Below are 27,770 nucleotides of genomic sequence, written 5' to 3'. Positions count from 1 at the left end.
ATCAGTTCAAGAACAGAAAAATAACAACAAAAACTTGGAAGGAAGAATCTCGAATTATAAGCTAAAACAAAGCAAAATTAAAATTTTAACAAGAAAAAGTTCCAAACCAAACCCTAGATTCTCAACATTGAACATAAGATCTGTAAAAATCCTAAATTCTCATAGTTCCATACAGAAACAACAAAATCACTAGAAGATATATAATTAAAATCTCAGAAAACAACATCAAGACTATAAGTTGAAATAAATTTCAGTGTACGAACAAAAAAATAATAAAAAAACCTTGGAAGGAAGGATCTCGAACTATAAGCTAAAACAATGCAGAAATTAAATTTTAATAAGAAAAAGTTCCAAACCAATCCCTATATTCTCATTTTTCAACACAAGATCGGTAAAAACCCTAGATTCTCATAGTTACATACAGAAACAACAAAATCACAGGAAGAAATATAATTAAAACTTCAGAAAACAACATCAAGACTACAAGTTGAAATCAATTTCAGTGCATAAACAAAAAAATAACAAAAAAAACTTGCAAGGAAGGATCTCGAACTATAGTCTAAAACAACGTAGAAATTAAAATTTTAACACGAAAAAGTTCCAAACTAAACCCTAGATTCTCATTATTCACAACAAGATAGGTAAAAACCTTAGATTCTCATAGTTCCATACAGGAACAACAAAATCACAGGAAGAAATATAATTAAAATCTAAGAAAATAACATCAAGACTACAAGTTGAAATAAATTTCAGTCCAGGAACAGAAAAATAACAAAAAATACATGGAATGAAGGATCTCGAACTATAGGCAAAAACAATGCAGAAATTAAAATGTTAATGAGAAAAAGTTCCAAACCAAGCCCTAGATTCTCATTATTCAACACAAGATCGGTAAAAACCCTATATTCTCATATTTCCATACAGAAACAACAAACTCACAGGAAGAAATATAATTAAAATCTCAGAAAACAACATCAAGACTACAAGTTGAAATAAATTTCAGCGCAGGAACAGAAAAATAATAAAAAAATTTAGAAGGGAGGATCTCGAACTATAGGCCAAAACAACGTATAAATTAAAATTTTAACAAGAAAAAGTTCCAAACCAAACCCGAAATTCTCATTATTCAACACAAGATCAGTAAATACCCTAAATGCTCACAGTTCCATACAGAAATAACAAAATCACTAGAAGATATATAATTAAAATCTCAGAAAACAACATCAAGACTATAAGTTGAAATAAATTTCAGTGTACGAACAGAAAAATAATAAAAAAACCTTGGAAGGAAGGATCTCGAACTATAAGCTAAAACAATGCAGAAATTAAAATTTTAACAAGAAAAAGTTCCAAACCAAACCCTATTTTCTCATTATTCAACACAAGATCGGTAAAAACCCTAGATTCTCATAGTTACATACAGAAACAACAAAATCATAGGAAGAAATATAATTAAAAACTCAGAAAACAACATCAAGACTACAAGTTGAAATCAATTTCAGTGCATGAACAAAAAAATAACAAAAAAAACTTGCAAGGAAGGATCTCGAACTATAGGCTAAAACAACGTAGAAATTAAAATTTTAACAAGAAAAAGTTCCAAACCAAACCCTAGATTCTCAACATTGAACATAAGATCTGTAAAAATCCTAGATTCTCATAGTTCCATATAGAAACAAAAAAATCACAGGAAGAAATATAATTAGCATCTCAGAAAACAACATCAAGACTACAACTTGAAATAAATTTCAGTGCAGGTACAGAAAAATAACAAAAAAAACTTCGAAGGAAGGATCTCGAACTATAGGCTAAAACAATGCAGAAATTAAAATTTTAACAAGAAAAAGTTCCAAACCAAACCCTAGATTCTCGTTATTCAACACAAGATCGGTAAAAATTCTAGATTCTAGTATTTCCATACAGAAGCAAAAAAATCACAGGAAGAAATATAATTAATATCACAGAAAACAACATCAAGACTACAAGTTGAAATCAATTTCAGTGCAGGAACAGAAAAATAACAAAAAAAACATGGAAAGAAGGATCTCGAACTATAGGCCAAAAAAATGCAGAAATTAAAAATTTAGCAAGAAAAAGTTCCAAACTAAACCCTAGATTCTCATTATTCACAACAAGATAGGTAAAAACTTTAGATTCTCAAAGTTCCATACAGGAACAACAAAATCACAGGAAGAAATATAATTAAAATCTAAGAAAATAACATCAAGACTACAAGTTGAAATAAATTTCAGTCCAGGAACAGAAAAATAACAAAAAATACATGGAATGAAGGATCTCGAACTATGGGCAAAAACAATGCAGAAATTAAAATTTTAATAAGAAAAAGTTCCAAACCAAGCCCTAGATTCTCATTATTCAACACAAGATCGGTAAAAAGCCTAGATTCTCATAGTTCCATACAGAAACAACAAAATCACTGGAAGAAATATAATTAAAATCTCAGAAAACAACATCAATACTACAAGTTGAAATCAATTTCAATTCAGGAACAGAAAAATAAGGAAAAAAACTTGGAAAAGGAAGGGTCTCGAACTATAGGCTAAAACAATGCAGAAATTAAAATTTTAACTATAAAAAGTTCCAAACCAAACCCTAGAATCAATTTATTCAACTCAAGATCGGTAAAAGACCTAGATTCTCATAGTTCCTTACAGAAACAACAAAATCACTGGAAGAAATATAATTAAAATCTCAGAAAACAACATCGAAACTACAAGTTGAAATAAATATCAGTTCAAGAACAGAAAAATAACAACAAAAACTTGGAAGGAAGAATCTCGAATTATAAGCTAAAACAAAGCAAAATTAAAATTTTAACAAGAAAAAGTTCAAAACCAAACCGGAAATTCTCATTATTCAACACAAGATCAGTAAAAACCCTAAATTCTCACAGTTCCATACAGAAACAACAAAATCACTAGAAGATATATAATTAAAATCTCAGAAAACAACATCAAGACTATAAGTTGAAATAAATTTCAGTGTACGAACAGAAAAATAATAAAAAAACCTTGGAAGGAAGGATCTCGAACTATAAGCTAAAACAGTGCAGAAATTAAAATTTTAACAAGAAAAAGTTCCAAACCAAACCCTATATTCTCATTATTCAACACAAGATCGGTAAAAACCCTAGATTCTCATTGTTACATACAGAAACAACAAAATCATAGGAAGAAATATAATTAAAAACTCAGAAAACAATATCAAGACTACAAGTTGAAATCAATTTCAGTGCATGAACAAAAAAATAACAAAAAAAACTTGCAAGGAATGATCTCGAACTATATGCTAAAACAACGTAGAAATTAAAATTTTAACAAGAAAAAGTTCCAACCCAAACCCTAGATTCTCAACATTGAACATAAGATCTGTAAAAATCCTAGATTCTCATAGTTCCATACAGAAACAACAAAATCACTAGAAGATATATAATTAAAATCTCAGAAAACAACATCAAGACTATAAGTTGAAATAAATTTCAGTGTACGAACAGAAAAATAATAAAAAAACCTTGGAAGGAAGGATCTCGAACTATAAGCTAAAACAATGCAGAAATTAAAATTTTAACAAGAAAAAGTTCCAAACAAATCCCTATATTCTCATTTTTCAACACAAGATCGGTAAAAACCCTAGATTCTCATAGTTACATACAGAAACAACAAAATCACAGGAAGAAATATAATTAAAACTTCAGAAAACAACATCAAGACTACAAGTTGAAATCAATTTCAGTGCATAAACAAAAAAATAACAAAAAAAACTTGCAAGGAAGGATCTCGAACTATAGGCTAAAACAACGTAGAAATTAAAATTTTAACACGAAAAAGTTCCAAAGTAAACCCTAGATTCTCATTATTCACAACAAGATAGGTAAAAACCTTAGATTCTCATAGTTCCATACAGGAACAACAAAATCACAGGAAGAAATATAATTAAAATCTAAGAAAATAACATCAAGACTAAAAGTTGAAATAAATTTCAGTCCAGGAACAGAAAAATAACAAAAAATACATGGAATGAAGGATCTCGAACTATGGGCAAAAACAATGCAGAAATTAAAATTTTAATAAGAAAAAGTTCCAAACCAAGCCCTAGATTCTCATTATTCAACACAAGATCGGTAAAAAGCCTAGATTCTCATAGTTCCATACAGAAACAACAAAATCACTGGAAGAAATATAATTAAAATCTCAGAAAACAACATCAATACTACAAGTTGAAATCAATTTCAATTCAGGAACAGAAAAATAAGGAAAAAAACTTGGAAAAGGAAGGGTCTCGAACTATAGGCTAAAACAATGCAGAAATTAAAATTTTAACTAGAAAAAGTTCCAAACCAAACCCTAGAATCAATTTATTCAACTCAAGATCGGTAAAAGACCTAGATTCTCATAGTTCCTTACAGAAACAACAAAATCACTGGAAGAAATATAATTAAAATCTCAGAAAACAACATCGAAACTACAAGTTGAAATAAATATCAGTTCAAGAACAGAAAAATAACAACAAAAACTTGGAAGGAAGAATCTCGAATTATAAGCTAAAACAAAGCAAAATTAAAATTTTAACAAGAAAAAGTTCAAAACCAAACCGGAAATTCTCATTATTCAACACAAGATCAGTAAAAACCCTAAATTCTCACCGTTCCATACAGAAACAACAAAATCACTAGAAGATATATAATTAAAATCTCAGAAAACAACATCAAGACTATAAGTTGAAATAAATTTCAGTGTACGAACAGAAAAATAATAAAAAAACCTTGGAAGGAAGGATCTCGAACTATAAGCTAAAACAGTGCAGAAATTAAAATTTTAACAAGAAAAAGTTCCAAACCAAACCCTATATTCTCATTATTCAACACAAGATCGGTAAAAACCCTAGATTCTCATTGTTACATACAGAAACAACAAAATCATAGGAAGAAATATAATTAAAAACTCAGAAAACAATATCAAGACTACAAGTTGAAATCAATTTCAGTGCATGAACAAAAAAATAACAAAAAAAACTTGCAAGGAATGATCTCGAACTATAGGCTAAAACAACGTAGAAATTTAAATTTTAACAAGAAAAAGTTCCAACCCAAACCCTAGATTCTCAACATTGAACATAAGATCTGTAAAAATCCTAGATTCTCATAGTTCCATACAGAAACAACAAAATCACTAGAAGATATATAATTAAAATCTCAGAAAACAACATCAAGACTATAAGTTGAAATAAATTTCAGTGTACGAACAGAAAAATAATAAAAAAACCTTGGAAGGAAGGATCTCGAACTATAAGCTAAAACAATGCAGAAATTAAAATTTTAACAAGAAAAAGTTCCAAACCAATCCCTATATTCTCATTTTTCAACACAAGATCGGTAAAAACCCTAGATTCTCATAGTTACATACAGAAACAACAAAATCACAGGAAGAAATATAATTAAACCTTCAGAAAACAACATCAAGACTACAAGTTGAAATCAATTTCAGTGCATAAACAAAAAAATAACAAAAAAAACTTGCAAGGAAGGATCTCGAACTATAGGCTAAAACAACGTAGAAATTAAAATTTTAACACGAAAAAGTTCCAAACTAAACCCTAGATTCTCATTATTCACAACAAGATAGGTAAAAACCTTAGATTCTCATAGTTCCATACAGGAACAACAAAATCAAAGGAAGAAATATAATTAAAATCTAAGAAAATAACATCAAGACTACAAGTTGAAATAAATTTCAGTCCAGGAACAGAAAAATAACAAAAAATACATGGAATGAAGGATCTCGAACTATAGGCAAAAACAATGCAGAAATTAAAATGTTAATGAGAAAAAGTTCCAAACCAAGCCCTAGATTCTCATTATTCAACACAAGATCCGTAAAAACCCTATATTCTCATATTTCCATACAGAAACAACAAACTCACAGGAAGAAATATAATTAAAATCTCAGAAAACAACATCAAGACTACAAGTTGAAATAAATTTCAGCGCAGGAACAGAAAAATAATAAAAAAATTTAGAAGGGAGGATCTCGAACTATAGGCCAAAACAACGTATAAATTAAAATTTTAACAAGAAAAAGTTCCAAACCAAACCCGAAATTCTCATTATTCAACACAAGATCAGTAAATACCCTAAATGCTCACAGTTCCATACAGAAATAACAAAATCACTAGAAGATATATAATTAAAATCTCAGAAAACAACATCAAGACTATAAGTTGAAATAAATTTCAGTGTACGAACAGAAAAATAATAAAAAAACCTTGGAAGGAAGGATCTCGAACTATAAGCTAAAACAATGCAGAAATTAAAATTTTAACAAGAAAAAGTTCCAAACCAAACCCTATATTCTCATTATTCAACACAAGATCGGTAAAAACCCTAGATTCTCATAGTTACATACAGAAACAACAAAATCATAGGAAGAAATATAATTAAAAACTCAGAAAACAACATCAAGACTACAAGTTGAAATCAATTTCAGTGCATGAACAAAAAAATAACAAAAAAAACTTGCAAGGAAGGATCTCGAACTATCGGCTAAAACAACGTAGAAATTAAAATTTTAACAAGAAAAAGTTCCAAACCAAACCCTAGATTCTCAACATTGAACATAAGATCTGTAAAAATCCTAGATTCTCATAGTTCCATATAGAAACAAAAAAATCACAGGAAGAAATATAATTAGCATCTCAGAAAACAACATCAAGATTACAACTTGAAATAAATTTCAGTGCAGGTACAGAAAAATAACAAAAAAAACTTCGAAGGAAGGATCTCGAACTATAGGCTAAAACAATGCAGAAATTAAAATTTTAACAAGAAAAAGTTCCAAACCAAACCCTAGATTCTCGTTATTCAACACAAGATCGGTAAAAATTCTAGATTCTAGTATTTCCATACATAAGCAAAAAAATCACAGGAAGAAATATAATTAATATCATAGAAAACAACATCAAGACTACAAGTTGAAATCAATTTCAGTGCAGGAACAAAAAAATAACAAAAAAAACATGGAAGGAAGGATCTCGAACTATAGGCCAAAAAAATGCAGAAATTAAAAATTTAGCAAGAAAAAGTTCCAAACTAAACCCTAGATTCTCATTATTCACAACAAGATAAGTAAAAACCTTAGATTCTCAAAGTTCCATACAGGAACAACAAAATCACAGGAAGAAATATAATTAAAATCTAAGAAAATAACATCAAGACTACAAGTTGAAATAAATTTCAGTCCAGGAACAGAAAAATATCAAAAAATACATGGAATGATGGATCTCGAACTATGGGCAAAAACAATGCAGAAATTAAAATTTTAATACGAAAAAGTTCCAAACCAAGCCCTAGATTCTCATTATTCAACACAAGATCGGTAAAAAGCCTAGATTCTCATAGTTCCATACAGAAACAACAAAATCACAGGAAGAAATATAATTAAAATCTCAGAAAACAACATCAATACTACAAGTTGAAATCAATTTCAGTGCAAGAACAGAAAAATAAGAAAAAAAACTTGGAAAAGGAAGGGTCTCGAACTATAGGCTAAAACAATGCAGAAATTAAAATTTTAACTAGACAAATGTCCAAACCAAACCCTAGAACCAATTTATTCAACACAAGATCGGTAAAAGACCTAGATTCTCATAGTTCCATACAGAAACAACAAAATCACTGGAAGAAATATAATTAAAATCTCAGAAAACAACATCGAAACTACAAGTTGAAATAAATATAAGTTCAAGACAGAAAAATAACAAAATAAACTTGGAAGGAAGAATCTCGAATTATAAGCTAAAACAAAGCAAAATTAAAATTTTAACAAGAAAAAGTTCAAAACCAAACCCGAAATTCTCATTATTCAACACAAGATCAGTAAAAACCCTAAATTCTCACAGTTCCATACAGAAACAACAAAATCACTAGAAGATATATAATTAAAATCTCAGAAAACAACATCAAGACTATAAGTTGAAATAAATTTCAGTGTACGAACAGAAAAATAATAAAAAAACCTTGGGAGGAAGGATCTCGAACTATAAGCTAAAACAATGCAGAAATTAAAATTTTAACAAGAAAAAGTTCCAAACCAAACCCTATATTCTCATTATTCAACACAAGATCGGTAAAAACCCTAGATTCTCATAGTTACATACAGAAACAACAAAATCACAGGAAGAAATATAATTAAAACCTCAGAAAACAACATCAATACTACAAGTTGAAATCAATTTCAGTGCATGAACAAAAAAATAACAAAAAAAACTTGCAAGGAAGGATCTCGAACTATAGGCTTAAACAACGTAGAAATTAAAATTTTAACAAGAAAAAGTTCCAAACCAAACCCTAGATTCTCAACATTTAACATAAGATCTGTAAAAATCCTAGATTCTCATAGTTCCATATAGAAACAAAAAAATCACAGGAAGAAATATAATTAGCATCTCAGAAAACAACATCAAGACTACAACTTGAAATAAATTTCAGTGCAGGTACAGAAAAATAACAAAAAAAACTTCGAAGGAAGGATCTCGAACTATAGGCTAAAACAATGCAGAAATTAAAATTTTAACAAGAAAAAGTTCCAAACCAAACCCTAGATTCTCGTTATTCAACACAAGATCGGTAAAAATTCTAGATTCTAGTATTTCCATACAGAAACAAAAAAATCACAGGAAGAAATATAATTAATATCAAAGAAAACAACATCAAGACTACAAGTTGAAATCAATTTCAGTGCAGGAACAGAAAAATAACAAAAAAAACATCGAAGGAAGGATCTCGAACTATAGGCCAAAAAAATGCAGAAATTAAAAATTTAGCAAGAAAAAGTTCCAAACTAAACCCCTAGATTCTCATTATTCACAACAAGATAGGTAAAAACCTTAGATTCCCATAGTTCCATACAGGAACAACAAAATCACAGGAAGAAATATAATTAAAATCTAAGAAAATAACATCAAGACTACAATTTGAAATAAATTTCAGTCCAGGAACAGAAAAATATCAAAAAATACATGGAATGAAGGATCTCGAACTATGGGCAAAAACAATGCAGAAATTAAAATTTTAATAAGAAAAAGTTCCAAACCAAGCCCTAGATTCTCATTATTCAACACAAGATCGGTAAAAACCCTATATTCTCATATTTCCATACAGAAACAACAAACTCACAGGAAAAAATATAATTAAAATCTCAGAAAACAACATCAAGACTACAAGTTGAAATAAATTTCAGCGCAGGAACAGAAAAATAATAAAAAAATTTAGAAGGGAGGATCTCGAACTATAGGCCATAACAATGTATAAATTAAAATTTTAACAAGAAAAAGTTCCAAACCAAACCCGAAATTCTCATTATTCAACACAAGATCATTAAAAACCCTAAATTCTCACAGTTCCATACAGAAACAACAAAATCACTAGAAGATATATAATTAAAATCTCAGAAAACAACATCAAGACTATAAGTTGAAATAAATTTCAGTGTACGAACAGAAAAATAATAAAAAAACTTTGGAAGGAAGGATCTCGAACTATAAGCTAAAACAATGCAGAAATTAAAATTTTAACAAGAAAAAGTTTCAAACCAAAGCCTATATTCTCATTATTCAACACAAGATCGGTTAAAACCCTAGATTCTCATGGTTACATACAGAAACAACAAAATCATAGGAAGAAATATAATTAAAAACTTAGAAAACAACATCAAGACTACGAGTTGAAATCAATTTCAGTGCATGAACAAAAAAATAACAAAAAAAACTTGCAAGGAAGGATCTCGAACTATAGGCTAAAACAAAGTAGAAATTAAAATTTTAACAACAAAAAGTTCCAAACCAAGCCCTAGATTCTCAACATTGAACATAAGATCTGTAAAAATCCTAGATTCTCATAGCTCCATATAGAAACAAAAAAATCACATGAAGAAATATAATTAGCATCTTAGAAAACAACATCAAGACTACAACTTGAAATAAATTTCAGTGCAGGTAACGAAAAATAACAAAAAAAACTTCGAATGAAGGATCTCGAACTATAGGCGAAAACAATGCAGAAATTAAAATTTTAACAAAAAAAAGTTCAAAACCAAACCCTAGATTCTCGTTATTCAACACAAGATCGGTAAAAATTCTAGATTCTAGTATTTCCATACAGAAACAAAAAAATCACATGAAGAAATATAATTAATATCACAGAAAACAACATCAAGACTCCAAGTTGAAATCAATTTCAGTGCAGGAACAAAAAAATAACAAAAAAAACATGGAAGGAAGGATCTCGAACTATAGGCCAAAAAAATGCAGAAATTAAAAATTTAGCAAGAAAAACTTCCAAACTAAACCCTAGATTCTCATTATTCACAACAAGATAGGTAAAAACTTTAGATTCTCATAGTTCCATACAGGAACAACAAAATCACAGGAAGAAATATAATTAAAATCTAAGAAAATAACATCAAGACTACAAGTTGAAATAAATTTCAGTCCAGGAACAGAAAAATAACAAAAAATACATGGAATGAAGGATCTCGAACTATGGGCAAAAATAATGCAGAAATTAAAATTTTAATAAGAAAAAGATCCAAACCAAGCCCTAGATTCTCATTATTCAACACAAGATCGGTAAAAAGCCTAGATTCTCATAGTTCCATACAGAAACAACAAAATCACAGGAAGAAATATAATTAAAATCTCAGAAAACAACATCAATACTACAAGTTGAAATCAATTTCAGTGCAGGAACAGAAAAATAAGAAAAAAAACTTGGAAAAGGAAGGGTCTCGAACTATAGGCTAAAACAATGCAGAAATTAAAATTTTATCTAGAAAAAGTTCCAAACCAAACCCTAGAATCAATTTATTCAACACAGTTTCGGTAAAAGACCTAGATTCTCATAGTTCCATACAGAAACAACAAAATCAGTGGAAGAAATATAATTAAAATCTCAGAAAACAACATCGAAACTACAAGTTTAAATAAATATCAGTTCAAGAACAGAAAAATAACAACAAAAACTTGGAAGGAAGAATCTCGAATTATAAGCTAAAACAAAGCAAAATTAAAATTTTAACAAGAAAAAGTTCAAAAACCAAACCCGAAATTCTCATTATTCAACACAAGATCAGTAAAAACCCTAAATTCTCACAGTTCCATACAGAAACAACAAAATCACTAGAAGATATATAATTAAAATCTCAGAAAACAACATCAAGACTATAAGTTGAAATAAATTTCAGTGTACGAACAGAAAAATAATAAAAAAACCTTGGAAGGAAGGATCTCGAACTATAAGCTAAAACAGTGCAGAAATTAAAATTTTAACAAGAAAAAGTTCCAAACCAAACCCTATATTCTCATTATTCAACACAAGATCGGTAAAAACCCTAGATTCTCATTGTTACATACAGAAACAACAAAATCATAGGAAGAAATATAATTAAAAACTCAGAAAACAATATCAAGACTACAAGTTGAAATCAATTTCAGTGCATGAACAAAAAAATAACAAAAAAAACTTGCAAGGAATGATCTCGAACTATAGGCTAAAACAACGTAGAAATTAAAATTTTAACAAGAAAAAGTTCCAAACCAAACCCTAGATTCTCAACATTGAACATAAGATCTGTAAAAATCCTAGATTCTCATAGTTCCATACAGAAACAACAAAATCACTAGAAGATATATAATTAAAATCTCAGAAAACAACATCAAGACTATAAGTTGAAATAAATTTCAGTGTACGAACAGAAAAATAATAAAAAAACCTTGGAAGGAAGGATCTCGAACTATAAGCTAAAACAATGCAGAAATTAAAATTTTAACAAGAAAAAGTTCCAAACTAAACCCTATATTCTCATTTTTCAACACAAGATCGGTAAAAACCCTAGATTCTCATAGTTACATACAGAAACAACAAAATCACAGGAAGAAATATAATTAAAACTTCAGAAAACAACATCAAGACTACAAGTTGAAATCAATTTCAGTGCATAAACAAAAAAATAACAAAAAAAACTTGCAAGGAAGGATCTCGAACTATAGGCTAAAACAACGTAGAAATTAAAATTTTAACACGAAAAAGTTCCAAACTAAACCCTAGATTCTCATTATTCACAACAAGATAGGTAAAAACCTTAGATTCTCATAGTTCCATACAGGAACAACAAAATCACAGGAAGAAATATAATTAAAATCTAAGAAAATAACATCAAGACTACAAGTTGAAATAAATTTCAGTCCAGGAACAGAAAAATAACAAAAAATACATGGAATGAAGGATCTCGAACTATAGGCAAAAACAATGCAGAAATTAAAAGGTTAATGAGAAAAAGTTCCAAACCAAGCCCTAGATTCTCATTATTCAACACAAGATCGGTAAAAACCCTATATTCTCATATTTCCATACAGAAACAACAAACTCACAGGAAGAAATATAATTAAAATCTCAGAAAACAACATCAAGACTACAAGTTGAAATAAATTTCAGCGCAGGAACAGAAAAATAATAAAAAAATTTAGAAGGGAGGATCTCGAACTATAGGCCAAAACAACGTATAAATTAAAATTTTAACAAGAAAAAGTTCCAAACCAAACCCGAAATTCTCATTATTCAACACAAGATCAGTAAATACCCTAAATGCTCACAGTTCCATACAGAAATAACAAAATCACTAGAAGATATATAATTAAAATCTCAGAAAACAACATCAAGACTATAAGTTGAAATAAATTTCAGTGTACGAACAGAAAAATAATAAAAAAACCTTGGAAGGAAGGATCTCGAACTATAAGCTAAAACAATGCAGAAATTAAAATTTTAACAAGAAAAAGTTCCAAACCAAACCCTATATTCTCATTATTCAACACAAGATCGGTAAAAACCCTAGATTCTCATAGTTACATACAGAAACAACAAAATCATAGGAAGAAATATAATTAAAAACTCAGAAAACAACATCAAGACTACAAGTTGAAATCAATTTCAGTGCATGAACAAAAAAATAACAAAAAAAAACTTGCAAGGAAGGATCTCGAACTATAGGCTAAAACAACGTAGAAATTAAAATTTTAACAAGAAAAAGTTCCAAACCAAACCCTAGATTCTCAACATTGAACATAAGATCTGTAAAAATCCTAGATTCTCATAGTTCCATATAGAAACAAAAAAATCACAGGAAGAAATATAATTAGCATCTCAGAAAACAACATCAAGACTACAACTTGAAATAAATTTCAGTGCAGGTACAGAAAAATAACAAAAAAAACTTCGAAGGAAGGATCTCGAACTATAGGCTAAAACAATGCAGAAATTAAAATTTTAACAAGAAAAAGTTCCAAACCAAACCCTAGATTCTCGTTATTCAACACAAGATCGGTAAAAATTCTAGATTCTAGTATTTCCATACAGAAGCAAAAAAATCACAGGAAGAAATATAATTAATATCACAGAAAACAACATCAAGACTACAAGTTGAAATCAATTTCAGTGCAGGAACAGAAAAATAACAAAAAAAACATGGAAGGAAGGATCTCGAACTATAGGCCAAAAAAATGCAGAAATTAAAAATTTAGCAAGAAAAAGTTCCAAACTAAACCCTAGATTCTCATTATTCACAACAAGATAGGTAAAAACTTTAGATTCTCAAAGTTCCATACAGGAACAACAAAATCACAGGAAGAAATATAATTAAAATCTAAGAAAATAACATCAAGACTACAAGTTGAAATAAATTTCAGTCCAGGAACAGAAAAATAACAAAAAATACATGGAATGAAGGATCTCGAACTATGGGCAAAAACAATGCAGAAATTAAAATTTTAATAAGAAAAAGTTCCAAACCAAGCCCTAGATTCTCATTATTCAACACAAGATCGGTAAAAAGCCTAGATTCTCATAGTTCCATACAGAAACAACAAAATCACTGGAAGAAATATAATTAAAATCTCAGAAAACAACATCAATACTACAAGTTGAAATCAATTTCAATTCAGGAACAGAAAAATAAGGAAAAAAACTTGGAAAAGGAAGGGTCTCGAACTATAGGCTAAAACAATGCAGAAATTAAAATTTTAACTAGAAAAAGTTCCAAACCAAACCCTAGAATCAATTTATTCAACTCAAGATCGGTAAAAGACCTAGATTCTCATAGTTCCTTACAGAAACAACAAAATCACTGGAAGAAATATAATTAAAATCTCAGAAAACAACATCGAAACTACAAGTTGAAATAAATATCAGTTCAAGAACAGAAAAATAACAACAAAAACTTGGAAGGAAGAATCTCGAATTATAAGCTAAAACAAAGCAAAATTAAAATTTTAACAAGAAAAAGTTCAAAACCAAACCCGAAATTCTCATTATTCAACACAAGATCAGTAAAAACCCTAAATTCTCACAGTTCCATACAGAAACAACAAAATCACTAGAAGATATATAATTAAAATCTCAGAAAACAACATCAAGACTATAAGTTGAAATAAATTTCAGTGTACGAACAGAAAAATAATAAAAAAACCTTGGAAGGAAGGATCTCGAACTATAAGCTAAAACAGTGCAGAAATTAAAATTTTAACAAGAAAAAGTTCCAAACCAAACCCTATATTCTCATTATTCAACACAAGATCGGTAAAAACCCTAGATTCTCATTGTTACATACAGAAACAACAAAATCATAGGAAGAAATATAATTAAAAACTCAGAAAACAATATCAAGACTACAAGTTGAAATCAATTTCAGTGCATGAACAAAAAAATAACAAAAAAAACTTGCAAGGAATGATCTCGAACTATAGGCTAAAACAACGTAGAAATTAAAATTTTAACAAGAAAAAGTTCCAAACCAAACCCTAGATTCTCAACATTGAACATAAGATCTGTAAAAATCCTAGATTCTCATAGTTCCATACAGAAACAACAAAATCACTAGAAGATATATAATTAAAATCTCAGAAAACAACATCAAGACTATAAGTTGAAATAAATTTCAGTGTACGAACAGAAAAATAATAAAAAAACCTTGGAAGGAAGGATCTCGAACTATAAGCTAAAACAATGCAGAAATTAAAATTTTAACAAGAAAAAGTTCCAAACTAAACCCTATATTCTCATTTTTCAACACAAGATCGGTAAAAACCCTAGATTCTCATAGTTACATACAGAAACAACAAAATCACAGGAAGAAATATAATTAAAATTTCAGAAAACAACATCAAGACTACAAGTTGAAATCAATTTCAGTGCATAAACAAAAAAATAACAAAAAAAACTTGCAAGGAAGGATCTCGAACTATAGGCTAAAACAACGTAAAAGTTCCAAACTAAACCCTAGATTCTCATTATTCACAACAAGATAGGTAAAAACCTTAGATTCTCATAGTTCCATACAGGAACAACAAAATCACAGGAAGAAATATAATTAAAATCTAAGAAAATAACATCAAGACTACAAGTTGAAATAAATTTCAGTCCAGGAACAGAAAAATAACAAAAAATACATGGAATGAAGGATCTCGAACTATAGGCAAAAACAATGCAGAAATTAAAATGTTAATGAGAAAAAGTTCCAAACCAAGCCCTAGATTCTCATTATTCAACACAAGATCGGTAAAAAACCCTATATTCTCATATTTCCATACAGAAACAACAAACTCACAGGAAGAAATATAATTAAAATCTCAGAAAACAACATCAAGACTACAAGTTGAAATAAATTTCAGCGCAGGAACAGAAAAATAATAAAAAAATTTAGAAGGGAGGATCTCGAACTATAGGCCAAAACAACGTATAAATTAAAATTTTAACAAGAAAAAGTTCCAAACCAAACCCGAAATTCTCATTATTCAACACAAGATCAGTAAATACCCTAAATGCTCACAGTTCCATACAGAAATAACAAAATCACTAGAAGATATATAATTAAAATCTCAGAAAACAACATCAAGACTATAAGTTGAAATAAATTTCAGTGTACGAACAGAAAAATAATAAAAAAACCTTGGAAGGAAGGATCTCGAACTATAAGCTAAAACAATGCAGAAATTAAAATTTTAACAAGAAAAAGTTCCAAACCAAACCCTATATTCTCATTATTCAACACAAGATCGGTAAAAACCCTAGATTCTCATAGTTACATACAGAAACAACAAAATCATAGGAAGAAATATAATTAAAAACTCAGAAAACAACATCAAGACTACAAGTTGAAATCAATTTCAGTGCATGAACAAAAAAATAACAAAAAAAACTTGCAAGGAAGGATCTCGAACTATAGGCTAAAACAACGTAGAAATTAAAATTTTAACAAGAAAAAGTTCCAAACCAAACCCTAGATTCTCAACATTGAACATAAGATCTGTAAAAATCCTAGATTCTCATAGTTCCATATAGAAACAAAAAAATCACAGGAAGAAATATAATTAGCATCTCAGAAAACAACATCAAGACTACAACTTGAAATAAATTTCAGTGCAGGTACAGAAAAATAACAAAAAAAACTTCGAAGGAAGGATCTCGAACTATAGGCTCAAACAATGCAGAAATTAAAATTTTAACAAGAAAAAGTTCCAAACCAAACCCTAGATTCTCGTTATTCAACACAAGATCGGTAAAAATTCTAGATTCTAGTATTTCCATACAGAAGCAAAAAAATCACAGGAAGAAATATAATTAATATCACAGAAAACAACATCAAGACTACAAGTTGAAATCAATTTCAGTGCAGGAACAGAAAAATAACAAAAAAAACATGGAAGGAAGGATCTCGAACTATAGGCCAAAAAAATGCAGAAATTAAAAATTTAGCAAGAAAAAGTTCCAAACTAAACCCTAGATTCTCATTATTCACAACAAGATAGGTAAAAACTTTAGATTCTCAAAGTTCCATACAGGAACAACAAAATCACAGGAAGAAATATAATTAAAATCTAAGAAAATAACATCAAGACTACAAGTTGAAATAAATTTCAGTCCAGGAACAGAAAAATAACAAAAAATACATGGAATGAAGGATCTCGAACTATGGGCAAAAACAATGCAGAAATTAAAATTTTAATAAGAAAAAGTTCCAAACCAAGCCCTAGATTCTCATTATTCAACACAAGATCGGTAAAAAGCCTAGATTCTCATAGTTCCATACAGAAACAACAAAATCACTGGAAGAAATATAATTAAAATCTCAGAAAACAACATCAATACTACAAGTTGAAATCAATTTCAATTCAGGAACAGAAAAATAAGGAAAAAAACTTGGAAAAGGAAGGGTCTCGAACTATAGGCTAAAACAATGCAGAAATTAAAATTTTAACTAGAAAAAGTTCCAAACCAAACCCTAGAATCAATTTATTCAACTCAAGATCGGTAAAAGACCTAGATTCTCATAGTTCCTTACAGAAACAACAAAATCACTGGAAGAAATATAATTAAAATCTCAGAAAACAACATCGAAACTACAAGTTGAAATAAATATCAGTTCAAGAACAGAAAAATAACAACAAAAACTTGGAAGGAAGAATCTCGAATTATAAGCTAAAACAAAGCAAAATTAAAATTTTAACAAGAAAAAGTTCAAAACCAAACCCGAAATTCTCATTATTCAACACAAGATCAGTAAAAACCCTAAATTCTCACAGTTCCATACAGAAACAACAAAATCACTAGAAGATATATAATTAAAATCTCAGAAAACAACATCAAGACTATAAGTTGAAATAAATTTCAGTGTACGAACAGAAAAATAATAAAAAAACCTTGGAAGGAAGGATCTCGAACTATAAGCTAAAACAATGCAGAAATTAAAATTTTAACAAGAAAAAGTTCCAAACCAAACCCTATATTCTCATTATTCAACACAAGATCGGTAAAAACCCTAGATTCTCATAGTTACATACAGAAACAACAAAATCACAGGAAGAAATATAATTAAAACCTCAGAAAACAACATCAATACTACAAGTTGAAATCAATTTCAGTGCATGAACAAAAAAATAACAAAAAAAACTTGCAAGGAAGGATCTCGAACTATAGGCTAAAACAACGTAGAAATTAAAATTTTAACAAGAAAAAGTTCCAAACCAAACCCTAGATTCTCAACATTTAACATAAGATCTGTAAAAATCCTAGATTCTCATAGTTCCATATAGAAACAAAAAAATCACAGGAAGAAATATAATTAGCATCTCAGAAAACAACATCAAGACTACAACTTGAAATAAATTTCAGTGCAGGTACAGAAAAATAACAAAAAAAACTTCGAAGGAAGGATCTCGAACTATAGGCTAAAACAATGCAGAAATTAAAATTTTAACAAGAAAAAGTTCCAAACCAAACCCTAGATTCTCGTTATTCAACACAAGATCGGTAAAAATTCTAGATTCTAGTATTTCCATACAGAAACAAAAAAATCACAGGAAGAAATATAATTAATATCAAAGAAAACAACATCAAGACTACAAGTTGAAATCAATTTCAGTGCAGGAACAGAAAAATAACAAAAAAAACATCGAAGGAAGGATCTCGAACTATAGGCCAAAAAAATGCAGAAATTAAAAATTTAGCAAGAAAAAGTTCCAAACTAAACCCCTAGATTCTCATTATTCACAACAAGATAGGTAAAAACCTTAGATTCCCATAGTTCCATACAGGAACAACAAAATCACAGGAAGAAATATAATTAAAATCTAAGAAAATAACATCAAGACTACAATTTGAAATAAATTTCAGTCCAGGAACAGAAAAATATCAAAAAATACATGGAATGAAGGATCTCGAACTATGGGCAAAAACAATGCAGAAATTAAAATTTTAATAAGAAAAAGTTCCAAACCAAGCCCTAGATTCTCATTATTCAACACAAGATCGGTAAAAACCCTATATTCTCATATTTCCATACAGAAACAACAAACTCACAGGAAGAAATATAATTAAAATCTCAGAAAACAACATCAAGACTACAAGTTGAAATAAATTTCAGCGCAGGAACAGAAAAATAATAAAAAAATTTAGAAGGGAGGATCTCGAACTATAGGCCATAACAATGTATAAATTAAAATTTTAACAAGAAAAAGTTCCAAAACAAACCCGAAATTCTCATTATTCAACACAAGATCAGTAAAAACCCTAAATTCTCACAGTTCCATACAGAAACAACAAAATCACTAGAAGATATATAATTAAAATCTCAGAAAACAACATCAAGACTATAAGTTGAAATAAATTTCAGTGTACGAACAGAAAAATAATAAAAAAACTTTGGAAGGAAGGATCTCGAACTATAAGCTAAAACAATGCAGAAATTAAAATTTTAACAAGAAAAAGTTTCAAACCAAAGCCTATATTCTCATTATTCAACACAAGATCGGTAAAAACCCTAGATTCTTATGGTTACATACAGAAACAACAAAATCATAGGAAGAAATATAATTAAAAACTCAGAAAACAACATCAAGACTACGAGTTGAAATCAATTTCAGTGCATGAACAAAAAAATAACAAAAAAAACTTGCAAGGAAGGATCTCGAACTATAGGCTAAAACAAAGTAGAAATTAAAATTTTAACAAGAAAAAGTTCCAAACCAAGCCCTAGATTCTCAACATTGAACATAAGATCTGTAAAAATCCTAGATTCTCATAGCTCCATATAGAAACAAAAAAATCACATGAAGAAATATAATTAGCATCTAAGAAAACAACATCAAGACTACAACTTGAAATAAATTTCAGTGCAGGTAACGAAAAATAACAAAAAAAACTTCGAATGAAGGATCTCGAACTATAGGCGAAAACAATGCAGAAATTAAAATTTTAACAAAAAAAAGTTCAAAACCAAACCCTAGATTCTCGTTATTCAACACAAGATCGGTAAAAATTCTAGATTCTAGTATTTCCATACAGAAACAAAAAAATCACATGAAGAAATATAATTAATATCACAGAAAACAACATCAAGACTCCAAGTTGAAATCAATTTCAGTGCAGGAACAAAAAAATAACAAAAAAAACATGGAAGGAAGGATCTCGAACTATAGGCCAAAAAAATGCAGAAATTAAAAATTTAGCAAGAAAAACTTCCAAACTAAACCCTAGATTCTCATTATTCACAACAAGATAGGTAAAAACTTTAGATTCTCATAGTTCCATACAGGAACAACAAAATCACAGGAAGAAATATAATTAAAATCTAAGAAAATAACATCAAGACTACAAGTTGAAATAAATTTCAGTCCAGGAACAGAAAAATAACAAAAAATACATGGAATGAAGGATCTCGAACTATGGGCAAAAACAATGCAGAAATTAAAATTTTAATAAGAAAAAGATCCAAACCAAGCCCTAGATTCTCATTATTCAACACAAGATCGGTAAAAAGCCTAGATTCTCATAGTTCCATACAGAAACAACAAAATCACAGGAAGAAATATAATTAAAATCTCAGAAAACAACATCAATACTACAAGTTGAAATCAATTTCAGTGCAGGAACAGAAAAATAAGAAAAAAAACTTGGAAAAGGAAGGGTCTCGAACTATAGGCTAAAACAATGCAGAAATTAAAATTTTATCTAGAAAAAGTTCCAAACCAAACCCTAGAATCAATTTATTCAACACAAGATCGGTAAAAGACCTAGATTCTCATAGTTCCATACAGAAACAACAAAATCAGTGGAAGAAATATAATTAAAATCTCAGAAAACAACATCGAAACTACAAGTTGAAATAAATATCAGTTCAAGAACAGAAAAATAACAAAAAAAACTTGCAAGGAAGAATCTCGAATTATAAGCTAAAACAAAGCAAAATTAAAATTTTAACAAGAAAAAGTTCAAAACCAAACCCGAAATTCTCATTACTCAACACAAGATCAGTAAAAACCCTAAATTCTCACAGTTCCATACAGAAACAACAAAATCACTAGAAGATATATAATTAAAATCTCAGAAAACAACATCAAGACTATAAGTTGAAATAAATTTCAGTGTACGAACAGAAAAATAATAAAAAATCCTTGGAAGGAAGGATCTCGAACTATAAGCTAAAACAATGCAGAAATTAAAATTTTAACAAGAAAAAGTTCCAAACCAAACCCTATATTCTCATTATTCAACACAAGATCGGTAAAAACCCTAGATTCTCATAGTTACATACAGAAACAACAAAATCATAGGAAGAAATATAATTAAAAACTCAGAAAACAACATCAAGACTACAAGTTGAAATCAATTTCAGTGCATGAACAAAAAAATAACAAAAAAAACTTGCAAGGAAGGATCTCGAACTATAAGGTAAAACAACGTAGAAATTAAAATTTTGACAAGAAAAAGTTCCAAACCAAACCCTAGATTCTCAACATTGAACATAAGATCTGTAAAAATCCTACATTCTCATAGTTCCATATAGAAACAAAAAAATCACAGGAAGAAATATAATTAGCATCTCAGAAAACAACGTCAAGACTACAACTTGAAATAAATTTCAGTGCAGGTACAGAAAAATAACAAAAAAAACTTCGAAGGAAGGATCTCGAACTATAGGCTAAAACAATGCAGAAATTAAAATTTTAACAAGAAAAAGTTCCAAACCAAACCCTAGATTCTCGTTATTCAACACAAGATCGGTAAAAATTCTAGATTCTAGTATTTCCAAACAGAAACAAAAAAATCACAGGAAGAAATATAATTAATATCAAAGAAAACAACATCAAGACTACAAGTTGAAATCAATTTCAGTGCAGGAACAGAAAAATAACAAAAAAAACATCGAAGGAAGGATCTCGAACTATAGGCCAAAAAAATGCAGAAATTAAAAATTTAGCAAGAAAAAGTTCCAAACTAAACCCCTAGATTCTCATTATTCACAACAAGATAGGTAAAAACCTTAGATTCCCATAGTTCCATACAGGAACAACAAAATCACAGGAAGAAATATAATTAAAATCTAAGAAAATAACATCAAGACTACAATTTGAAATAAATTTCAGTCCAGGAACAGAAAAATATCAAAAAATACATGGAATGAAGGATCTCGAACTATGGGCAAAAACAATGCAGAAATTAAAATTTTAATAAGAAAAAGTTCGAAACCAAGCCCTAGATTCTCATTATTCAACACAAGATCGGTAAAAACCCTATATTCTCATATTTCCATACAGAAACAACAAACTCACAGGAAGAAATATAATTAAAATCTCAGAAAACAACATCAAGACTACAAGTTGAAATAAATTTCAGCGCAGGAACAGAAAAATAATAAAAAAATTTAGAAGGGAGGATCTCGAACTATAGGCCATAACAATGTATAAATTAAAATTTTAACAAGAAAAAGTTCCAAACCAAACCCGAAATTCTCATTATTCAACACAAGATCAGTAAAAACCCTAAATTCTCACAGTTCCATACAGAAACAACAAAATCACTAGAAGATATATAATTAAAATCTCAGAAAACAACATCAAGACTATAAGTTGAAATAAATTTCAGTGTACGAACAGAAAAATAATAAAAAAACTTTGGAAGGAAGGATCTCGAACTATAAGCTAAAACAATGCAGAAATTAAAATTTTAACAAGAAAAAGTTTCAAACCAAAGCCTATATTCTCATTATTCAACACAAGATCGGTAAAAACCCTAGATTCTTATGGTTACATACAGAAACAACAAAATCATAGGAAGAAATATAATTAAAAACTCAGAAAACAACATCAAGACTACGAGTTGAAATCAATTTCAGTGCATGAACAAAAAAATAACAAAAAAAACTTGCAAGGAAGGATCTCGAACTATAGGCTAAAACAAAGTAGAAATTAAAATTTTAACAAGAAAAAGTTCCAAACCAAGCCCTAGATTCTCAACATTGAACATAAGATCTGTAAAAATCCTAGATTCTCATAGCTCCATATAGAAACAAAAAAATCACATGAAGAAATATAATTAGCATCTCAGAAAACAACATCAAGACTACAACTTGAAATAAATTTCAGTGCAGGTAACGAAAAATAACAAAAAAAACTTCGAATGAAGGATCTCGAACTATAGGCGAAAACAATGCAGAAATTAAAATTTTAACAAAAAAAAGTTCAAAACCAAACCCTAGATTCTCGTTATTCAACACAAGATCGGTAAAAATTCTAGATTCTAGTATTTCCATACAGAAACAAAAAAATCACATGAAGAAATATAATTAATATCACAGAAAACAACATCAAGACTCCAAGTTGAAATCAATTTCAGTGCAGGAACAAAAAAATAACAAAAAAAACATGGAAGGAAGGATCTCGAACTATAGGCCAAAAAAATGCAGAAATTAAAAATTTAGCAAGAAAAACTTCCAAACTAAACCCTAGATTCTCATTATTCACAACAAGATAGGTAAAAACTTTAGATTCTCATAGTTCCATACAGGAACAACAAAATCACAGGAAGAAATATAATTAAAATCTAAGAAAATAACATCAAGACTACAAGTTGAAATAAATTTCAGTCCAGGAACAGAAAAATAACAAAAAATACATGGAATGAAGGATCTCGAACTATGGGCAAAAACAATGCAGAAATTAAAATTTTAATAAGAAAAAGATCCAAACCAAGCCCTAGATTCTCATTATTCAACACAAGATCGGTAAAAAGCCTAGATTCTCATAGTTCCATACAGAAACAACAAAATCACAGGAAGAAATATAATTAAAATCTCAGAAAACAACATCAATACTACAAGTTGAAATCAATTTCAGTGCAGGAACAGAAAAATAAGAAAAAAAACTTGGAAAAGGAAGGGTCTCGAACTATAGGCTAAAACAATGCAGAAATTAAAATTTTATCTAGAAAAAGTTCCAAACCAAACCCTAGAATCAATTTATTCAACACAAGATCGGTAAAAGACCTAGATTCTCATAGTTCCATACAGAAACAACAAAATCAGTGGAAGAAATATAATTAAAATCTCAGAAAACAACATCGAAACTACAAGTTGAAATAAATATCAGTTCAAGAACAGAAAAATAACAAAAAAAACTTGCAAGGAAGAATCTCGAATTATAAGCTAAAACAAAGCAAAATTAAAATTTTAACAAGAAAAAGTTCAAAACCAAACCCGAAATTCTCATTACTCAACACAAGATCAGTAAAAACCCTAAATTCTCACAGTTCCATACAGAAACAACAAAATCACTAGAAGATATATAATTAAAATCTCAGAAAACAACATCAAGACTATAAGTTGAAATAAATTTCAGTGTACGAACAGAAAAATAATAAAAAAACCTTGGAAAAAAGGATCTCGAACTATAAGCTAAAACAATGCAGAAATTAAAATTTTAACAAGAAAAAGTTCCAAACCAAACCCTATATTCTCATTATTCAACACAAGATCGGTAAAAACCCTAGATTCTCATAGTTACATACAGAAACAACAAAATCATAGGAAGAAATATAATTAAAAACTCAGAAAACAACATCAAGACTACAAGTTGAAATCAATTTCAGTGCATGAACAAAAAAATAACAAAAAAAACTTGTAAGGAAGGATCTCGAACTATAAGGTAAAACAACGTAGAAATTAAAATTTTGACAAGAAAAAGTTCCAAACCAAACCCTAGATTCTCAACATTGAACATAAGATCTGTAAAAATCCTACATTCTCATAGTTCCATATAGAAACAAAAAAATCACAGGAAGAAATATAATTAGCATCTCAGAAAACAACGTCAAGACTACAACTTGAAATAAATTTCAGTGCAGGTACCAGAAAATAACAAAAAAAATTCGAAGGAAGGATCTCGAACTATAGGCTAAAAAATGCAGAAATTAAAATTTTAACATGAAAAAGTTCCAAACCAAACCCTAGATTCTCGTTATTCAACACAAGATCGGTAAAAATTCTAGATTCTAGTATTTCCAAACAGAAACAAAAAAATCACAGGAAGAAATATAATTAATATCAAAGAAAACAACATCAAGACTACAAGTTGAAATCAATTTCAGTGCAGGAACAGAAAAATAACAAAAAAAACATCGAAGGAAGGATCTCGAACTATAGGCCAAAAAAATGCAGAAATTAAAAATTTAGCAAGAAAAAGTTCCAAACTAAACCCCTAGATTCTCATTATTCACAACAAGATAGGTAAAAACCTTAGATTCCCATAGTTCCATACAGGAACAACAAAATCACAGGAAGAAATATAATTAAAATCTAAGAAAATAACATCAAGACTACAATTTGAAATAAATTTCAGTCCAGGAACAGAAAAATATCAAAAAATACATGGAATGAAGGATCTCGAACTATGGGCAAAAACAATGCAGAAATTAAAATTTTAATAAGAAAAAGTTCGAAACCAAGCCCTAGATTCTCATTATTCAACACAAGATCGGTAAAAACCCTATATTCTCATATTTCCATACAGAAACAACAAACTCACAGGAAGAAATATAATTAAAATCTCAGAAAACAACATCAAGACTACAAGTTGAAATAAATTTCAGCGCAGGAACAGAAAAATAATAAAAAAATTTAGAAGGGAGGATCTCGAACTATAGGCCATAACAATGTATAAATTAAAATTTTAACAAGAAAAAGTTCCAAACCAAACCCGAAATTCTCATTATTCAACACAAGATCAGTAAAAACCCTAAATTCTCACAGTTCCATACAGAAACAACAAAATCACTAGAAGATATATAATTAAAATCTCAGAAAACAACATCAAGACTATAAGTTGAAATAAATTTCAGTGTACGAACAGAAAAATAATAAAAAAACTTTGGAAGGAAGGATCTCGAACTATAAGCTAAAACAATGCAGAAATTAAAATTTTAACAAGAAAAAGTTTCAAACCAAAGCCTATATTCTCATTATTCAACACAAGATCGGTAAAAACCCTAGATTCTTATGGTTACATACAGAAACAACAAAATCATAGGAAGAAATATAATTAAAAACTCAGAAAACAACATCAAGACTACGAGTTGAAATCAATTTCAGTGCATGAACAAAAAAATAACAAAAAAAACTTGCAAGGAAGGATCTCGAACTATAGGCTAAAACAAAGTAGAAATTAAAATTTTAACAAGAAAAAGTTCCAAACCAAGCCCTAGATTCTCAACATTGAACATAAGATCTGTAAAAATCCTAGATTCTCATAGCTCCATATAGAAACAAAAAAATCACATGAAGAAATATAATTAGCATCTCAGAAAACAACATCAAGACTACAACTTGAAATAAATTTCAGTGCAGGTAACGAAAAATAACAAAAAAAACTTCGAATGAAGGATCTCGAACTATAGGCGAAAACAATGCAGAAATTAAAATTTTAACAAAAAAAAGTTCAAAACCAAACCCTAGATTCTCGTTATTCAACACAAGATCGGTAAAAATTCTAGATTCTAGTATTTCCATACAGAAACAAAAAAATCACATGAAGAAATATAATTAATATCACAGAAAACAACATCAAGACTCCAAGTTGAAATCAATTTCAGTGCAGGAACAAAAAAATAACAAAAAAAACATGGAAGGAAGGATCTCGAACTATAGGCCAAAAAAATGCAGAAATTAAAAATTTAGCAAGAAAAACTTCCAAACTAAACCCTAGATTCTCATTATTCACAACAAGATAGGTAAAAACTTTAGATTCTCATAGTTCCATACAGGAACAACAAAATCACAGGAAGAAATATAATTAAAATCTAAGAAAATAACATCAAGACTACAAGTTGAAATAAATTTCAGTCCAGGAACAGAAAAATAACAAAAAATACATGGAATGAAGGATCTCGAACTATGGGCAAAAACAATGCAGAAATTAAATTTTAATAAGAAAAAGATCCAAACCAAGCCCTAGATTCTCATTATTCAACACAAGATCGGTAAAAAGCCTAGATTCTCATAGTTCCATATAGAAACAAAAAAATCACAGGAAGAAATATAATTAGCATCTCAGAAAACAACGTCAAGACTACAACTTGAAATAAATTTCAGTGCAGGTACCAGAAAATAACAAAAAAAATTCGAAGGAAGGATCTCGAACTATAGGCTAAAACAATGCAGAAATTAAAATTTTAACATGAAAAAGTTCCAAACCAAACCCTAGATTCTCGTTATTCAACACAAGATCGGTAAAAATTCTAGATTCTAGTATTTCCAAACAGAAACAAAAAAATCACAGGAAGAAATATAATTAATATCAAAGAAAACAACATCAAGACTACAAGTTGAAATCAATTTCAGTGCAGGAACAGAAAAATAACAAAAAAAACATCGAAGGAAGGATCTCGAACTATAGGCCAAAAAAATGCAGAAATTAAAAATTTAGCAAGAAAAAGTTCCAAACTAAACCCCTAGATTCTCATTATTCACAACAAGATAGGTAAAAACCTTAGATTCCCATAGTTCCATACAGGAACAACAAAATCACAGGAAGAAATATAATTAAAATCTAAGAAAATAACATCAAGACTACAATTTGAAATAAATTTCAGTCCAGGAACAGAAAAATATCAAAAAATACATGGAATGAAGGATCTCGAACTATGGGCAAAAACAATGCAGAAATTAAAATTTTAATAAGAAAAAGTTCGAAACCAAGCCCTAGATTCTCATTATTCAACACAAGATCGGTAAAAACCCTATATTCTCATATTTCCATACAGAAACAACAAACTCACAGGAAGAAATATAATTAAAATCTCAGAAAACAACATCAAGACTACAAGTTGAAATAAATTTCAGCGCAGGAACAGAAAAATAATAAAAAAATTTAGAAGG

This window comes from Tasmannia lanceolata, unplaced genomic scaffold, assembly GCF_043159265.1.
Source record: "Tasmannia lanceolata isolate RefF3 unplaced genomic scaffold, GAP_Taslan_0.1 ptg000018l, whole genome shotgun sequence".
In the NCBI taxonomy this organism is placed as follows: domain Eukaryota; kingdom Viridiplantae; phylum Streptophyta; class Magnoliopsida; order Canellales; family Winteraceae; genus Tasmannia; species Tasmannia lanceolata.
This window is presented reverse-complemented; position numbering follows the sequence as displayed.